The following is a 19,535-nucleotide window of genomic DNA, read 5'->3' on the forward strand; positions in this document are numbered from 1 at the left end:
CCCCAAACGTTTTGCCATCTTCCTACTCTTTTTCTAACTTTCTTTATATTGGTTTTAGGACTTTTGACAGTTTTCCACTGCTGAGCCTTTCTAAAGTGCATGTGCTCTCACCTCTAAACATGGTATAATTGGTTTATACCTATTTGGCATATTCAATTTACTTGTAAGTCCCTTGTAAAGTGGTATATCATATACCCAGTGCCTGTACTTCAAATGCTGCTAGTGGGCCACCTAAGAAGCCTTTCAAACCTGTCTCGGACTTCCCGCAATTCTGATGGTGCTGGACTTTGACTTCTGTGAGTCCTACCCTTGCCAGAGGTGCCCTCTCAAAGTTTTGACCTTAGTAGTGGGTTTTGCAGCTGTTTTGCTACAAAATTGACGCATTGTAACCTTTGTACAACTCGTAACTGGTGCATTGCCTTTCGACGCTGACGCAGAGGCTGTTTGACAACAGTGGTTCTACAGCCTGCTTGACCTGACGAAACCCCATTGCCTTCATTTCAGCTACAGCATGGAAAAGATCGATGCATGGTTCCCTCAGCAGTGATGCTTTGCTTCATTCAAACTTACTTTTTCAGTGGGCGCTGTGTGGGCCCTGTAGCTAGCCTGCCCTTTGTCAGTCTGAATTTTGGATTTGCACTGGTCCTTCCCAACCTCAAGCAACCTTTTGGCTGCTAGTGACTTCTCAGCAGTGTTTTGTATTTAATCTATAAAATTTATATCGTGAGTTCTACTGATTGGATTTTTGTCATTCTTGTCTTATTTTGTTCAGATAAATAGTATTTATTGTTCCAAATCTGCGTGGAATCTTTTTGTGATATATTGTTTGAGAGACACTGTGTGTGTGTGTCTGTGTGTGTGTTGCACAAATACTTTGCACTTCCCCTCATTAGATAAGCCTTACTGCTCTGTGCCAAGCTACAAGAGGGTGAGCACAGGTTATCTTTTAGTATGTATTTAGCTTACCCTGACTAGAGTGGTGGTTCCTGCTTGCCCTGGTTGATACCTCAGCCAACTAGGAATTCCGTTTTTTCTAACAGTAGTGCGCAGTCTTCAATGTACTTTCCTGTATAAACAGACCCCTAAAAACCATTACCACACCATTAAGAAGTCTGCCACATTTGTCTACGTTACCTTTTTACTGAAATTGAATATTGAATACTAGTTACTGACTCCTAGGCAATGCACACTGTGGAGCAGTCCTTTTGCATAAGGTACATTCTGATATGTGCTGCTCGATACCGCTATTGCTTCATTGGGCTATTGAGCAGAGAATAATTACACATCAGGAAGTAGAGTATAAACTTTCATTGTGGGTACTTTAAAAATGATATAAAATGATGCTCTCTGGACAGTACATACAGCAGAGCTATCTGGGTGCAACAGTTTGTTCTGTGTAGCTCATCCAATTTTTTTATGCATTCTGAAACTTACGGTTCCTCCATCCACATATTCAGGGGCAGTTTCTCCATTAGGGCTCTCAGGCTGCCCCCGCCCCCTTTCTTAAATTCCTACACATTCCTGTACCAATATGAAATAGATTTATTTATTTAGAGATACAATTGTGTCTCTAAAAAGATCGATGTATTTAAGTCTGGGCTGTCTCTCCCAGGCTGCCCGTCCTGTCTCGCTCTGAAGCAGGAGATGGAAGCCAGGCAGTAAATCAACTTTCTGATCTGTGACCCATTACACAGGGAATACTGTTCTAAAGCCCTTGATTGCCATTGTAGTCCATGGCAGTATCCACTATAGGCCAGTGATACTTTCAGCATCATGGTTTTGGGCGTTGACGTCTCTGTCCATGATTAAGAACAGCTGTCCATCATTCACAGGCATAGATCCCACCCTTTCCCATTCATCACATGTAGGAGTTGAAGCAAGCAATTGTATGTTTTGGTGCCTTGTTCTCGGTAACGGTAAGTGTTAGAATGCTGATCTTCTGTTATTTATATTGCGCTCAGACCCCTCGCCACACTAACCTCCCCCACTGTGACACCCTAGCTGCATGTCGCTAATCCTGTTAGCAGTGCAGCTGCTGCATTTGTTCACCTGCGACATTGTTCCAAAAGATGAGCAGAACAGGGTTCTTGTTCCTTTTTTAAGTTGATCCAAATATCTGAGTCAAGCGCAGAGTGAGAGATATGTGCTTACAGTAGACAGTTATCTGCTGTATGATAGTGAAAGTGGCCCTATCTTAATGCCCTGACCAACATGAATGCCAAAAACATGGACTGAATTACGAACAATGAGTGTTAAAAAATGTTAAGGTACTGCATGTCAGCAATGTAGTTCCTCTCTTTTCACGTTTTACTTTATCTTGCCTTCCTCAAGAATTAGCTATTTACTATTTAATCATGCTGTGTTTCTTTTTTTTTGTTTCATGTATACTTTGACCTGTGCCGGGTGTTTATGAGGGCCTTTGATTGAGATCTCTTATGCTCGAACCATAGCAAAGTGCCAGTCAGCTGGTTGGCCTCTCTGCAGAGCACACAGAACAATGGTCATGTACTTCAGTTGCAATTACAATTCTGTGGGAATGTGTGTGAAGTGGGTGCACAGATGGCAAAATATTTACAGGGCAAAAGCAAAAGGAAATAAATTGCTTAAATGTGAGTGAGTGGAGTGTATGTTGGGAAGTGGTGAAGTGAGGGTAATGCGATGAGGTACATTTGGGGAAATGAGGGAGCTGAAGAGGAAAGGGAGGTGGTTAAAGATGTGCAGATGGAAAAGATGTGCAGAGAAAAAGGGCATAAATATATAACATGAAGCATACATAACTGAAGGCAAAAACTCTTTTCACAGGTCCCAAAGCTATTGAAATTTTTAGAATTGAAACATTTTCAAGGTTAATCATTTATTACAAATTCTTGTTGTTGCTCATTTATCTTAAACAGCTAACAACCTTTGACAAAGCCAATCATACTGACAGACTTTTGGGGGTAGGTCAGTTGTTGTGTTATACATCTTGATGCAATTACATCTAAGAGAGAAACCAAAATAGTGGTCAGGTAGCACACTATGAGAATCATAGAAATTTATTTTGCATGTTCCCTTTTAGAGAGCCCCCAAATGTTTCACTGATTGCATTCAGCAGCAGTGAGTCCTTTCCGAAGCCTGGTTGGAGCATTTTCTTCCAAAGTTGATGCTGCATGCCACATGCAGTACAAGACAATGGGCAAGCATGCACATTAAAAGGCTGAAGTTGTCACATTGTACAATTTGCACATTACAGTAACTGTTGAACCTATTACTGCAGTAAGGTAAAGGGCAGTTTTTTAATGTGTTTAATAGTTCAAGACTACATGTTCCCACTGCTTTATAAGCCTTGTTTTATCACTAAATTAATTTGCTATATAATGCGCCATTTGCCAATCTTTTTTTCAATTTTTTCTGGACCCCACATTTGTATATTAAGCTTGCTCGTGTTGCTCACTACTTATAATCATACCAAACGTTTGTGCTCACCCCTTTCAAATGTCACCAGCCACCACTGCACATATCAGATATGAAGGACTACAAGTACCAAAAATCTGAGTGATGACTGGGATTTGATAGGCTAGCCTTAAATGGTAAATGACAACGTGAGGGTTCCGCATACATAAGAGTTACTATCAGAGCTTGTCCATAAATTGGCCCCGCGGAGTTTCTGTAAGTCTACATTTGTGTATTCCGATCTCCAAAATCAAAATAAACATCTCTGCCATTGTATAATTATTTCAATCATCATTTTCTGCACTGAAGTGGGTACTTTATGTTCTATGTCTTTTAGAGGGGACGATTTCGTTTTACTCCGTACTAAAACTGTGCATCCCCTCAAGCGAGTGTTCCATTCACAGATGTGAAATGGTTGTTTGTGCAGCACTGACATACCAATGAGCTTTGACTTGGCAGCTGAATTGGAATTGGCTGCTTTGGTTTAGGTTATAATACTAGGTCCCTTGCTTACATTTTTTGATATTTACTTTTTTAGCCAAATTATGCCTTCTCGCAGTTGACAACGATAAATGATAATATTAATACATAATTTGTAATATTTGGTGAAGACTCTTTGGAACAGAATGATTGCTGATGTTTCTAGTAGACAAACCAGGTAGCTTGATTTCCTATATATTTTGAATGCAGTGAATGTCCAATATAATTAAAAATAGTTTTGATACCTCTCTGAAATCCATTAAAAGATTTGCCCTGGGGATAGAACGCAGGGCTGTATGGGCAAACCAGAACACTATAACCAGCACAGTGCATGCTTGGAAAAGTTTGCGGAGGCTGCTTTAACTCAACAAAACAATTAATAGTGCCAGCCTAATCACATTTGTTGACATCCATTTCATATTATCACATGGGAGAAGCAAAAGCTTCCGTAATTCCAACAGGCCATAGTGAAGAGGTTATTCACAGATATGAAACTTTTCAGTTATTTTTGGAAACTCCAAAACTTCCTCTAAGTATTGCCCCAGAAGGTACCAAAATACAATTGCACAACCTTTTCCAACACACGTACTTCTTTTTTAAATTTCAGGGGGTTCAGACTTTGTTTGAGTTATGCCAGCGGTAGACAGTGGGCACCACCAGCATTTATTCCTGGAGACTGGTACTCTTAATGCCATCTTACAGGCAGCTGTCCTGAAGTTTCAATATTCATTTGTCTGCTTTGTCCTTGTTCAGTCTAGGCATGCACACTCTTTCCAATTAGTGCATTCACCAAAAACCTTCAGTGAATTCCTCCAAAGGCTGGTTTCAGTAAAGTCACATCAGATAGACCAGTGCCATTCGTGAACATTTTCCAGCTGGTCAAAAGAGCCATGGTTATGCGCAGTGACACTAGTCATGCTTCGCTGTGTTAGTGTCTGAGACCCAATAACCCACTGCCCAATATGCCTGGCTGCTGCCTTTGTGTGCTGCTCTGCCCAACCCAGAGGTGCCCCGTACATGGATGCTACCCTCACCAAAACACAACTGTCTAATCAGCCCTGTCCTTGCTTGTCATTCTTCCTCTTCCTCACTAAAGTGCTGGGACTTAGACTGTATCACCGACCACTAGTGACCTGGTCAGGTGCTGTGACCTCCCAGTCCCTTTGCACTCACAGAACTGCGAGGGGGGAATCCGGCAGCATGGGACAGGTTATGGTGTACATGCTGCAACCTCCACTCTGCTCTGATCCTGTCACTGCTGAAGTCTAGTGGAAGTCCTTTAATAGCGTGCATGGCATCAGTGCAAGCCTTCTGTCAAAGCAGATTTGTTTGACAAGGATCAGCATATTGTGCCAAAAATAATGATGGACCTCGAATCAAAACAAGCATTTGCAATGCAATAGGGCTAGCCTTTATGTGAGACCTATTGCATTGCAAACGGTAGTCATCACGGACAACGGGAGGGAGGGCAGGGGGAGGCACGGACACCGGGAGTGAGGGGGGAGAAGGCACAGACAACGGGAATGTGGGAGGGGGAGAAGGCACGGACAACAGAAGTGCGGGCGGGGAGGGGGAGAAGGGGTCGATGAGGCATGGAAAATGGGAGGAATTAGGGAGTAGAGAAGGCAGTAGGAGAAACTCATAAAAAAATAGTGCTTACAGTCTAAATAACACGTACGGTGTAACACTTGCAGTAAATGAGCCAGTAGCCATGGGAGGTTACAAATGATGACATGGTCGTAATAAGGAGGGAATAACAAGCCTACAAATGAATACGAAGGCATAATTTACGAAGGACAAAGACACAAGCCAATGAAAAATATAGGCGGGGAGCGGGCGGGGCTTACCTCATGTACTGAACTACAGCAGATCTTCACCAGAGCAGCGCTAGTGCGCTGACTCTAGGCTCAACCAAAAAATTAAACAGGAAGACACAAGCCCACCCACGATTCCTGTTTATTAATATATTTATTACCCACATTAGTGGCCACTGGAGACAACACCTTCAGCTAAAAGCCTCTCAACAAGTCATGTAATTTGAGTGAAGAAAATTGCACCCTGTGTTTAGCATGAGCACAGTCCATTCATGTGGTCACTACAATCTCAAGTATTAGAGGTTGTTGCGTTTATGATCTATGGGGGCTTATTTGCATTTTTCTCAATTGCATCTGGTTGAATCATGTCTTAAATCACCTCTAATGATCCGCCCAATTGTCTTTTTATTGTTGCATTATGACTTTGTTCTCTGCTTATTCGCCTCTGCAATTCCCTTCTCCTTACAGATGTATGAGGAGCATGGGGGGGGCTTCTATGACAATGCAATTTGTCTCTTAGCTAATAGTAGTACCAAGTCCACAAACCAGCTTTCTTATTTTCATTTCTTGAGCTAGAGCATACGATCGAGTGAGAAGGGTTTTAAATAGACTTGCCACTAACTGGGGAGTCAGGGCAAACCCCAAGCAATCAGGGGAGCCCACAGAAATCAAGGAAGACCCTCAAGAGGACCCACGGGCCGGAGGGACTGGAGTCGCAAAAGAGTCTCGAGCAACTCACCAAAGATGCAGGCCCACGATGCAAGTGTTGTGATGAGGACAACGATCTTGGTTACTGGATATGCTTCAGGTTGGGGATACTTGGAGGCCGAAGATCTTGGAGGAAGGAAGCCAACAAGCCTTTGCAACAGCAAGTTGATGTGTTGCACAGGGGTTTGGTTCCTGCTACTCTGACGAGGGATACTGGCCTCAAACTTGGTGAGAGGGCAGGCCAGGCCTCAAGGGTTGTGAAGAACTACCACCTGTGTTGCTGAGCCTTTTAGAGTCTGTGGAAGCTAGGGATCAGCAGACTGGTCAGCTTAGTTGCGGTTCCTGCAGATGCACTTCACTTCAAGGGAGATTCCTTCAGGTGTCTTGGATGTCCACAGGCCTTGGAAGGTTCCTGTATGGCGCACAGGCATGGACGTTGCAGCAGATGAGCAGGGCAATGATACCAGAAGCAGCAGGAGTCTTCCCAGAGCGAAGTACAGCGAAGTCCAGAGTGCCCAGATGGTCGAAGTAGAAGTGGTGTCTTGAAATTAATCTTGATCCGTGATAAGTCTAGGAACCCACATACAGGTAAGCACTTAAGTACCCTAAGGAAAGGGTTGGGACAATTCAGGGACCCCTCCCCTGGGGAGGATACTCTCATGTCCTTTGTCCTGTTTTGCACCAGAGTAGGAGCCAACGGCTCCCTGAGCTGATTTGAACTGGATTATGCAAAGAGGGCTCCAAATGTGCCCTTCAAGCAGACTGAGTGGCGCTTGCAAGCGCTCCCACCCAACCCCAATAGACTAAACACTGTCTGGGAGGTGGTCACACCTCCCTGTGACAGGATTCCTAGTGATCTGCCTTCCCCTGCTCAAGCTTGGCACAGCAGCAGGAGGGCAGAATCGTGTCTCTGATGTACATGTGCATCCCCCACGGCTATCTGTATGGGGTAGTGTCCAGTGGGTGTAAGGATGTATAATGGAACGACCTTGGTATGGTTCGAAACATAGGCAATGTGATCTATGGTTCCGCCCACTTACTATGGTAACCATCTGGGAGTCAATGCTGCATCTATGTGAGGTACATGGTCCATGCTATGGAATGGTGTAGATGTGGGACATCATGAAGGACCATCTGTTGGTTACACATCCCCAGAACCATGCTACATCCCTATGATGGTCAAATCATCCTCTAATGGTGTGACTAGGGGTATGATGTCCATGCTGTGGATATAGAATCAGATATGTAACAGGAGGCCCATCTGTCTATGTGTTCCCTCAATTTCATTCAGGCCCTTGCTGACTGAATCCAGGACATGTATCTATTTACAATCCCTAGCGCTGAGCTTGGACTCAATAGCACCTCCTCTTAGATCACGTAGGTGGTGGGTCATTTAGAAGGTAATACATGACCCATGAGGAGGTGATATTGATTACAAACTATGGGGCATATTATCAAGCACGGTGTTAACATTATCGCCTCTTAAGCGGCAAAAAACTGCAGCTAAAACGGCGATAATGGGCTTGATAATATGCCACACGGAATTCCAATAGAAGCCCATGTTGACACCAGAACATGGGCTTCTATGGGAATTATCAAGGGCATATTATCAAGCCCATTATTGCCGCTTTAGCGGCAGTTTTCTGCCGCTAAAGCGGCGATAATGTTAACGCTGTTTCTTGATAATATGCCCCTATCATTTTTTATTAACCCGGGATTGTGGGAATTCTGTTTACCAAATGTCTGTGTATGGGTGTTTAAATATCAATTATTTAAGACTATACAATAAGAATGATCAGGTTTAAGCACTGAAAATAATAGATTATTCACAGGGGACACATAAGGCTCAATCACACCTTGATATTCTTATTGTGGGAGAATCTCCCTAATTAAACATTTAGCTTCATGTTTTATAGGATATTCTGCTTGTACTTGTGTGCTGGGTCTTATAAGTATAACATGATAAGGTGAGTCTTTATCCCAACCCGCTTGATTATGATATAAAGCTGGGGCCTGCCCAAGAGCCTACTCTGCAGGCAATGCTGCTTTTACCTCCTCCGGAACAAGAACAGAAAAGGAAGACATCCTCCACTTGTGAAATATTTCTAACAAACTCCAGTGGCCAATCAATCTCAGCCAAGAGAATTTCATATTTAGTGATCCAATTTCGCCCTCAATTTGAATGTCCAAATCATAAATTCTATTTGGAGGGTTGTTACACCTGCCATCTTTGGCATGTGTTACTCCTGCATTTTTGGCTTCTGACCTCCTGTTTTTGACTCTGTGCTATATTTTATTTTTGTTGGTTTTAGAACTCTGGGCACTTTACCACTGCTAACTAGTGCTGAAGTGTAAGTACTCCCTGAGTAAAATGCATCTGTAATTGGTTTATCCATGTTGGCATATTTGATTCACTAGTAAGTACTTAGTAAAGTGCACCAGGTGTGCCCAGGAACTAAAAAACAAATGCTACTAGTGGGCCTGCTGCACTGGTTGTGCCACCCATCTGAGTAGCTCTGCAAACATGTCTCAGACCTGCCACTGCAGTTTCTGTGTGGGAAGTTTTAAACTGCCATGTCGACCTGGCAAGTGCAAACACTTGCCAGGCCCTAAACTTCCCTTTTACTATATATACGGCACCACTGAAGTAGGCCAGAGGGAGCCCCATGGGCAGGGTACAGTGTATGTGAAAGGTGGGAAATGTACTATTGTGTTTTACATGTCCTGATAATGAAATACTGCTAATTTTATTTCTCACTATTGCAAGGACAAACTCTCTCATAGGTTATCACTGGAGCTGCCTTGTAATGTCTTGCAAGTGTAACTTCCGACTGAGAACAGACGGATATTTGTAGTTTAGTGTCTCTAAACTCACAGTTAAAAAATAAATATTTTAGTGAAGTTGGTTTTTAAAGTGCCACTTTTAGAAACAAGATGTACTGGTAGAAACAAGGCATTTTCTTGCTTTACCATTCTGTGCCTCTGCCTGCCTGTTAAATCCACATCTAGATTTGGTCGATGGTTGGGTTGTTTGAGCATTCACTCTAGACACTCACACAAAGGGAGCTGAGGTGTGCCCTGCATATCCTGATGGCCCATCACCAGGCTGATGGATATTCCTGAGCTAGAGTGGTGGGAGGAGTTGTCACTGAGACCTGAATAGGGCTCTACCTGTCCTCACTCAAAGCTGTCTCCATCCCCCCTGTATTGTGTCTGGAGCCAGATTAGGGAAAGGCAGGGTCTTGTGCTTACACAGACTTTTCTTTGACGTTTGCCTACTTCAAAGACAGAATCTGGTATAAGTACTGGGGCTGTGACACCATCACTTCAGAACCCTTCTAGATTAAAGAACTAAAGGAACTCCTGCAATGAAATTCTGCTGGATTCTGTAGAAAGGACTGATTGTGCTGGCCTGCTGCTTGCTGCTTCTGTCTGGGGCACTGAAAGGACTGGACTTTGCTTTCTCTGTCTTTCTTCCAAGGTTCTCAAAGTGCTTGTGTGTGCTTGACTCCTGTTAAGAAGTCTCAGGGCCATCAAAGACTTCATTCAGCTGCAGCCCCTGAACTCCTCTTTTGGACATTCTGACCTGCCAAGTGGTACCAAATCCAGTTCTTGGCCCCTGGAGATGGCTTTGCTGCTAAGAAGCAAGAACATCCATGCATTGACTCTCAGTGCCTGTTTTTCGAATGCAGCAGAGCCGTGCAGTTGAACAACCAATTCATCGTCACTGTGTGGCCGAAGAATCGATGCAGTGCTTCCCATGCGACTGACAGATCACCTCAAACCGAGTCCTGAGCATCGCAATAGCGATATCCGTGGTGCACGCTCCGACTACGGCACAAGCCCTGCTATGCGGCTGAAGAAATCGCTGCATCACCTGCTTTGCAGCTGTGAAATAGATGCAGAGCCTGTTCTGCTACCACCGCATCATCACAGCATGTATGGATTTTCGACGCATTGTCCCTGGGCACCAAGCTCTTTATTGCTGTTGCCCCGCAGAATTGAGGCTGCATGTCCGGATATCGACACATTACCTCTCCTCACAGTAAGGAACCAATGCATCACCTTCCCTGACAGTAACGAAGCAACGCATCACCTCCCCTGTGCTGCAGTAAAGGCACCAAAGCATCACCTCCCTTGGCAGTAAGGAACTGACGCATCACCTTCCCTGAGAGTAAGCAGTTGACACATTTCTATGCTTTACACATTGCCTCTGAGATAAGCTTGAATGCTCATGACAAGCTACCAAGAAGGTGAGCACAGATTATGTTAGCTGTGTGACTCCCTTACCCTGGCTAGAATAAGAGTCCCTACTTGGACATGGTGCAAACTAGAGACCCCCATTTCTAACAAGGGCTAAGCAGCTGATCTTGAATTTCAATTTGCACATATTCATCACGTCTCACCATCAGAAACTCTTGAAGAGCCTGGAGAACGTTTGTGACCTCTGCTGCACTGCTGAGAAGAGATCTCGCCCATGCCTTGTTCAGAAGAAGAGTTCTGTGACATTTTTTATGGAAATTCTTGCCACTCTCATTTTTTTAAACTGTGCTTTTTGCTGCAGGAGGTTATCATCCTTTTTATAATGACATCAGAGGAGTCTGTCTTTTGTTTCCAATACTCCTACTGTCTGCGATTGCCTCAACCCCTCTCTAGCTGATGGCTTGTCTGGACTTGGAGTGTCCTGCAAGGAACAAGAAGGACGTGTATCAGAATACTGATACCTATCAGGCTGTTTAATTTTTATCATGGACAAGTAAATTATAATAGTTCACAGAAGACTGTGATTCTGTCGATCCAGTCTGTGTTTTAGTTCTAGCCTATCCTTATTTTTATCCCAGCGTTTTTTGGATGACTCAGGTTCCTGCTTGTTATAATCGGATATTAACTTGCCTTTCATTTTTGGCTTATTAGGCCTGGTTCCCAAACTATCCAAAATTATTTTAGACAGCTTGTGTTCCTTAGTCACAGCAAGAACTAAAGATAGGCGTTGGCGTATCACCAAAGAATCTGCCTGCCCATGAGAATAACTTCAAATAATTGAGGACACTGTGGCAAAGTTGCCAATGAGTTCCATCCCTAAATCTAGGGCAGGGGCTGCTCCATGTTCAGTTTCAATCTGTTTAAGCACTTCAGGCAAAACAGCAATGGAAGGAGTACCATGAGTAAATGGTGTAGAGAAGGGTTCCCCAAAGTTGGTCCTAGAGGGCCAGATCCATGCCAGATTTTTAGTATCTCACCATTTAAATAAATGTAGTTATCTTAAAAATCTGGCATGGATCCAGCCCTCCAGGACTGACTTTGGAAAATCCTGGTGTAGAAGGAAGCAAATGCAGTACCCCACATATTACACTCCTCAACTGCAGGAACCATACCAAGTGCAAGACACATAGGGAGAATTTTAAACTTATCTTGGAGTCTCATTTGGGGAAAACTGCCTCGAGCTGATTTGTTTTTTGTGCTACCCAAAATGCAATCTCATCATGTTAGGCCGGGATCTTACCCATAATAGCATTAATAGTAATCAGACTAGTTGCGGGCACAGCTAAATGTGCATAACCAGTTGAGGAGCTCTTGCTGAGGCAGTAATGAAGGTATGCATTATGAACTGCATTAGACGTCGATACACTCTAACCAAATGGTTCAAAAGAGCAAGCGTCTCTATCTTTGTTAATTCATTTGCATGTGGTAAAGGCATATAGCCTGCTATGACCAGTCAGGTGGCCCCATTGTTACTGAGAGGACAAAGTCTTACATTGCAATGGGTTTGTGGGAGGGAGCTTTGGAACTAAATATGATGCTCCTGGTAAGTTAACGTGATTTCTAAATACTAATATGGTTTATATGCAGGTAGAACAGCAGCCTCAGTATATGTGTGAAATGTTTGTGAATTTGCATCGACTGCAGGAAAAATAACCCAGGAATAAAATATTTTGCATTTATACTCTTCATGAGCCTCAACCACAAAGGTAATATCTACATGGTCATTGGCAAGCCCATATCCAGCCAAATGATAAGTTACTGCTTGTCTACAATTAATAGCAAAAATCACTGGTTGCGGCGCTGTCATATTAGTGAATGGAATTCAAAGAAGGAATGCACTATAGGGGACTATCCTTTTAAAAGCCCAAGCTTGATCAACCTACAGAAATAAATCGGTGCTTCCTATTAATCCTGAAGAAGATAAACACTCATCACCATGGACGTCTCCATATCAAGGCAATAAAGGAGTTTTGGGCACACAAAATAAACTACTCAGGATCCCATTAAATAGATACCAAACCTGGAACATTGGTGGCACCATGTTATACTGATCCTACGAATTTAGTAGGACTGTGTATTATATGAACAAAACGTCATAATATGGGCACTAAGTCTTCTTATATCATCAATAAATGTTGGTTCGGCTAGCTCACTGTACCGCATCTAAACTCTTAAACCTCCAGAGTAATAGATGCTGTCAGCAACCTCGACATGACTACTCCTATTCCCAAGGAATTTGTGGTAAGTGATCTAAACCTTTCGTTTGTCACTTTTGCATGCCCAAGTTTTCAAAAAGAGAATAGACAATGATTAATTTTCAAATGTTTATTGAATAGATCTAATCTTTGTATGTATAACATGAACTGTGATTATTAGACAGATGAGACACATCATTATTATAAGCATTATTAGAATTGAGAAAAACACAAACAATTCAACCATGTTAATTGTTCCTAATGTTAATTATGTCTATCAATAATACCCCTACACTAGCGAGGGCATGCTGGGAGTACCCTTCTACTAGTCCCTGTTTGAAAAATCTAAGCCTATGCCTTGGTGCAATGTCTCAGGAAGCCTGCCTCAGTGCATTAATGAATGCACTTATCTCAGTGTGCAAGCCTGCACACATCTCCGTTTGTGCAGCTATCTTCCATCCTAGGATGAACATCAGGCCCTGCGGAGCTGCCTCTTTGTCACAGCTCTCATCAGCTTTTATGATAACTCCTTTACTTAGTCTGGGTAAAAGAGTTGTCTCCTACAAGCACATAATATAGCAAGGACATCGCATTCTAGTATGTGTGGGAACTAACAGTGCAGACCATAGAGCAATAATTTCTACCAAAAATAAATGCATGTGTGGCATTTTCTATTGTTAGTGAAGAACATAACTGAATCACCATCTTAAAAGATGCTAAGTTAAAAAAGAAAACTAAAATAGATTCTAAATTTAATCTCCATAAGAACCTATTTCCACCACAAATTGAAAGTAGGTTGAAACAGTAAAACAACTACCTTTTAGAAAAATGAAAAAACTGTGATAAAAACTGAAATAGCCTAGTTACTTTTAAAATCCTTTTGTTGTTGGAAAAAAGGACACAGATTTGCAATGAATCCCTTTTGTGGAAATAAAGCTATGAAGCCATAAGCACAAAGTATCCAAATATCAAAGAAGGGGCCCAGCAGTAGGGGTGCAAAAGACTCAGGAGCTAAGGGGTTCAAATAACGCATAGAAAAAGTATTACAAACACATATTTCAAGTGGACAATTGGCAGAATTGTAGTTTTCACCAATACATTTATTTATTTAACAAATGTTTGAGTCATTTAACTTTCTGTCAATTCTTTATATTGCATACTGTGCAATATACATTTGTCATAATTTCGTGGAGAAATGAATACAGAGCATATGTAAATTGTATCAGATCCCAGCTGGGTATAGCTACCTGAAGTTACAGGATAGCAATTATTTTGTCCTGAATTTATGTACAGCAGTGATAGGATTCTGAAATTCTAAGGGTTTTAAGGAGCTAGGTCATTTTGTAATAAGGGGTAACCACATCAAATGGTAACAATTCATCTTGTGTTATGGGACCCAATGCAACCTGTTATTTTTAAGCTTTGGGTAGATACCTCATTTTATAGCCACGAATGCTCAGGGAACAAGCCAAGAAGCCCACTCAGCTATGTGCTCCTAAGAGCAAGCTCGCAGTTGCCCCAGGAAGTAATCACCAATTTCTTGGAATTATCTTTTTGAGAAAACGCAAAGCAGGTTATCTAAAGGTGACTGGCAGCTTATTTCAGAGCTCGTCCACAAATCGCTGAGGGTGGCCAACTTTAAAGAATATCCTTTATCTCATGGCAGATTGCACATTACACTCCTCAAGCCCTCCATAAAATGTTTCTAGTGGTTCTGGATCAATACTTTCGCTGTTAATGGTAACATATGGGTGACTGGCTTTACATATTCTATACATGTCCAAAACCTTCTTAGTTTTGGAAGGGACTTTTTGCAGTGTTTTAGTAAGGGTGTGCAGATCAAGGTGTTTCTGGAGGCAAGCTTAGTGCTATTTGGTGCCTCTAAGAGTCGAGGAATAATTATGCCCGGACAGTATTTTGTCTTGATAGCACTAACAATAACCAGCTCGTTTCCAGCCATACATGGCTGTTTTAGTTTTTGCCGCTTTCTGTTCCAATTGTGTGCTTGTCTTTATGCCAAACCATATGAACAGACAACTGTATTCGCATAACATTCTTAAGGTTATGTTAACATTTGCATCTTTGCACTTGCCATCGCATTGCAGCATTTGATTGGGTCTATCTCATGGGTATTTCTTTTTTTTAGGCTCATTGCTGCTACCCATTTTTGCACCTTTGCACACTTAGGGGCATATTAACAAGGGCTTTATCTCTGCTTTTTTGGCTTTAAAAGCCAAAAAAGCAGAGATAAAACTAGCACCCTATCAACAACAGGGTGCTAACATGCAAATTTGCATGTTAGCACCCTTTTACTCTACGCTTCCCCTTGCATCTCTAATGAGATGCAAAGGGGGCGTTCCAGAGTAAAATAATAGGAGAAATGTCGCTAAGCGACATTTCTCCTATTATCAAGAATATCGCTAACCCTGTTAGAGACAAAAAAAGCAGCGCTAACCGCGGTTAACGCTGCTTTTTTACGTCTGGTATTTTTCTGACTTAGCCATGATATCCTATGGAAGGAGGATATCATGGCTAAGTTTGTCTGTTCCTATCAACAAGCTAACATGAGATTATCGCTGGGTTTCCAGCGATAATCTCATGTTAGCCACTTAGCGTGAGGATTTTTATCGCTATTGAGATAAGCGTTGCTAATAGCACGCTATCTCAGCGATAAAAATCAACACTAGCCGGCGATAATTATCCTAGCGCTAAGTGCGCTTAGCGATAATTATCGCCGGTTGTTGTTGATATGCCCCTTGATTTATTGGAAGCTCAAGATAAAATCCTTTTGTGTGAATTTTTCAAGGCTTATTGCAGTTATGAATGATTACGGTGAGCTACTGGTAATCTCCAATGGGGAATTCATGGATTAATGGATACAGTAGCATTCATATGCACTCTCTCCGTTTTTCCTCTCTTTTTATTTATTTATGATAAAATATTTGAATTTCAATCGAGACAGAAGGGTGGGTTTATTTTGCATTTGTTGGACTTTTATACGTCCTGCTGCTAATGAATCAGATTATGACATAAATTTCAAGTTTTATTGTTTTTCCCACAAATGAAAATGGAGCAACTGGTAATTTACTAGAGGGGATTAATTGATTACAGGATATGCGAAGGATTTCGATCACTGCACATGCTTTACTCATAGGCTTATTGCTGCTTCAACAGATAGGATGAGCTGTTATCAATTTCGAAGTGGTCGTTAGCAATGTTTTCCATATGCACCTGTGACGTTTTGGATTTTGATAACTAAGACAGGTATTAGAAGAACCTTGCAATTGTAATAATGCTTTTGAAACTGTTTCAGTATACAGTTTTGATATCTGTACTCATTCTGTTTATTTTGATTATCAGTAGTATGCATTTTGTAACTCAAAGATCTTTATTTCTGCTCAATAAAAAAAAAACTCTAGGTGAAAAAGAAGGCCAAAAGATGTCCGTATTTTAAATTTATGTTGACTGTATATACATCAAAGAACAATGCACACAGCCTGTTGGTTTCAGATACATATCATGATAGTGTATTCCAAATGTACTGTGTCCGCTGAGCAGTTTTTGAGATGGGCTCACCTACCAACAGCGCTTCTGAGTACAATGATTCTCTCTTTAATAGCAAGTACATTATATAAACAGATGTGGTTTAAATAAACTATCAAACATATTTTTTCTATTCAGGTAATGCATGAACAGAACAGAAATCTTATAAAAGTGAAAGGATCATGCTTTTGAAATGTATGGGTATTTGTTAAAAAATTCCATTCAAAGAACAAGATAATTCTCTAAGGCCATCAATATTTTAATTCACCGAAATATAGCTACATCTATCTAATATAATACTGAAGAGGATTCACAAGGCAAATAGCTTAATGTGGCACATTTAATGGAGGGACTGTTGGGTGAGAGTGATTTTAATATTAAACATTATTGCTAGAAATTACCATAAACTAGATAAAGCAATAGGTCACTTGAATAATATTGCAAAAAATAATAGTATTTAATTGGACTGAAGGCTAAAGTCAATTGCAGCAAAACTATTTGAGATACAATTTAGTTTTGTATAAATGTACTTTTGAGATTTTATGTGATTGAATAATATTTAGGCTGCCCTATTTTAGGCTTAAACCTATAATAAATGATAAACACACACCCAAAGTGAACAGTCCTCATCAGCATAAGCATATAAACTCTGATAAATACCTGCGCTATCGCAAACTAAAATGTCATTCAAAGAAAGGAAAGTGAGACAGAATGAGTATTTCCTAGTTCTTCCTCAAGGGGCTAACTCAATGTAATCTTGCTATACAAGGTAGCAGCAATAAAGGATGGCCTATGCTTTGGTTTTGTTGTTAGGGGATGTTGCCAAAATATTGTTAGGTCTTCTTTTTGTTTCCCCCATCTTTGTGTCCTTGAATTAAAGTTGCAGTATTTAGAAGCATGTTTTAGGTCTGATCTAGGTATTGTATAAACTGTAGAGAATCTAGGAATATTAAAATCATATTCCATATTTTGGCAGAGTTTAATGCTTTCACTGATTGGTAAAATGGCTGGCTCACAAGTAGTATCATATTTACCCACTGACACAGAATGGGTAAACACCTTTGATACATCAGCCCCTTTTCTAACAAGCAAGTATTGATAGAAGGTCAACTGACAAACACCCTAGGCTTTAAACATTAAAAGCAAGATGTGGTGACAGGTACCAGTGAAAAGAGTGCTGCCACTATGCACATGGGTTAGTTGGGAAAGTATGCTACAGGGCTTTCAACATACCAACAACATTCATAACTGCAAGATGTCCCATTGTTTTGTTTGGCTTCTTCAGGTAAACCTGGATTTGTACCCAAATGCACTTCACTGCTGATATTGTCCAGCCCATAGTTGCAATGTTAACAGCAACATTTCAAGTCCCAGATTACAATGCGATGTCTGTAAAAATTCAGGACTGACTTAAAGTGAGACATTTGCCATTGGGACACTCTGCAGCTATTAATGACCACACAACAGCGGCAATATCTTCATGTAGTAAGGCAACGATTGCTGAAAAGCAGTGTTGAGCATGCTTGAAGCATAAGGTTTCAGGTGCCTTAGAATGCAGGACTACAAATGAATCTGCTCTTATTCAAAATTTTAAAGGTTTCACAAGGTACTGTGATCTTGCCAGGGTTGACTACGCCAAAAATGTCATAATTTTCAGGAGTAGGTAAATGAGCCCCAACCTTGTCCAGGAATTTTTTATTAACACATTTGAATATAGCACTCAGACCTTTGTAATCCATTGATTTCTGTAAACCAGAAGGAGTCCTGACTGAGTGTGAGAGGTAAAGAGATGTGAGAGAAAGTAATTAAATGTGAATTTAAGTGAGAGGGCAATATACAGAATTTCTATGCTTAAGAGACAGTCTAACATAAGTCCAGTGACCATACTGCCAATGGGAAAACACTAGGCATTGGTGGAGTTCTCTGAGTTCCACATAATGGAATTCCACAAAGTGACCAAAAAACTCTGCCATGCTATGTGGAGTGGCAGTGCATTAGGTCTCGCCATTCATGATGTTGTTTAGTGCCAGGTGTTTGCCCCATGCTGGAAAATCAGACAAACAGCACCATGCGCAGCCCAAGAGGGCGCTGCTTCTTTCTGCCGCTCGAGTAGATGTTCAACTCAAGCGTCAGTTTCCTCAACTTGAACGGATGGTTTCTCAGTGTGAGAGGTCTTGCCCATCCATGACTGCTACATTGACAAATCTCGCTGGGACTTTGTCTAGTGTTGGATTTTCCTTGCTCATGCTTGCCAACTTAACTTACTCCGTGAACAGAATGGAGTTCACCGCCCAGGCCTAGAAGACTCTACATACCTGCATTACTTAGATTAATTAAATTTGTGCTTTGTATCAACCACTGCAAAAAAACAACATGTTTTGAAAACACTGGAAAAATAAAATTTTCCTCTGTTTTGGGGGCTAGGCAGATGAGTAACCACTGATAAGCACAGGTTTGGAAAGGTTTGGAAAACACAGAAAACAATACCGAAATCCACAAAAAATAAACATTGAATACAAGACAGCAAATAATACTAGACCTCTCATGGGCTTATGTTTAAATGTTTTGAATTATAAAGATTTTTAGTGGTGAGATCAGTAGCATCCTTCATAGTTCTATGTTTTAAGAACCAGAATTGTTAGATGTGATACTAAGGTACACAGGAAAGTTGTTCCACTGTGCAAACAGATCTGCTGATACAGCCACATGAAACTGAACTTGCTTAATGTACTCTAAAACCATTCTTAAATTTAAGGTTGGAAACAAGAGATAATGCAGTTTCATGAAATTTCAATTGTAAATGGAATCCTATTTTGTCTTAAATATAAAAAATGAAATGAAAATACAATATCGATATCATTAATAACATAGTGTTTCCTGTTGGTAGGTGCTATTTTGATACTTTTCATTGGCCTTACAGAGTTTTAATGGGTCAAAGATGCTTCATTTATTTAGGGATGTTTTGTTTAATAAAACAGAAGAGGGACGTTTGCCTTGAATGGAGATAATAAAGGAATCAGAGTGAGAGACAGCATTTCAGATCTTTTTAATATACTTTTCTTGTGTTCATTCACTTCTTTCATACACTTCTTTCATATAT

The 19,535-nt window shown here is 41.1% G+C and overlaps 1 protein-coding gene across 1 annotated transcript in view; it reads left to right on the forward strand.

Annotated features, from left to right (window-relative positions):
• Positions 1-19,535, forward strand: part of NMUR2 (neuromedin U receptor 2) — a 388,629-nt gene that overhangs the window by 320,996 nt on the left and 48,098 nt on the right. The gene's annotated exons all lie outside the window — the stretch shown is intronic.

Source organism: Triturus cristatus, chromosome 7 (assembly GCF_964204655.1).
Source record: "Triturus cristatus chromosome 7, aTriCri1.1, whole genome shotgun sequence".
NCBI lineage: Eukaryota > Metazoa > Chordata > Amphibia > Caudata > Salamandridae > Triturus > Triturus cristatus.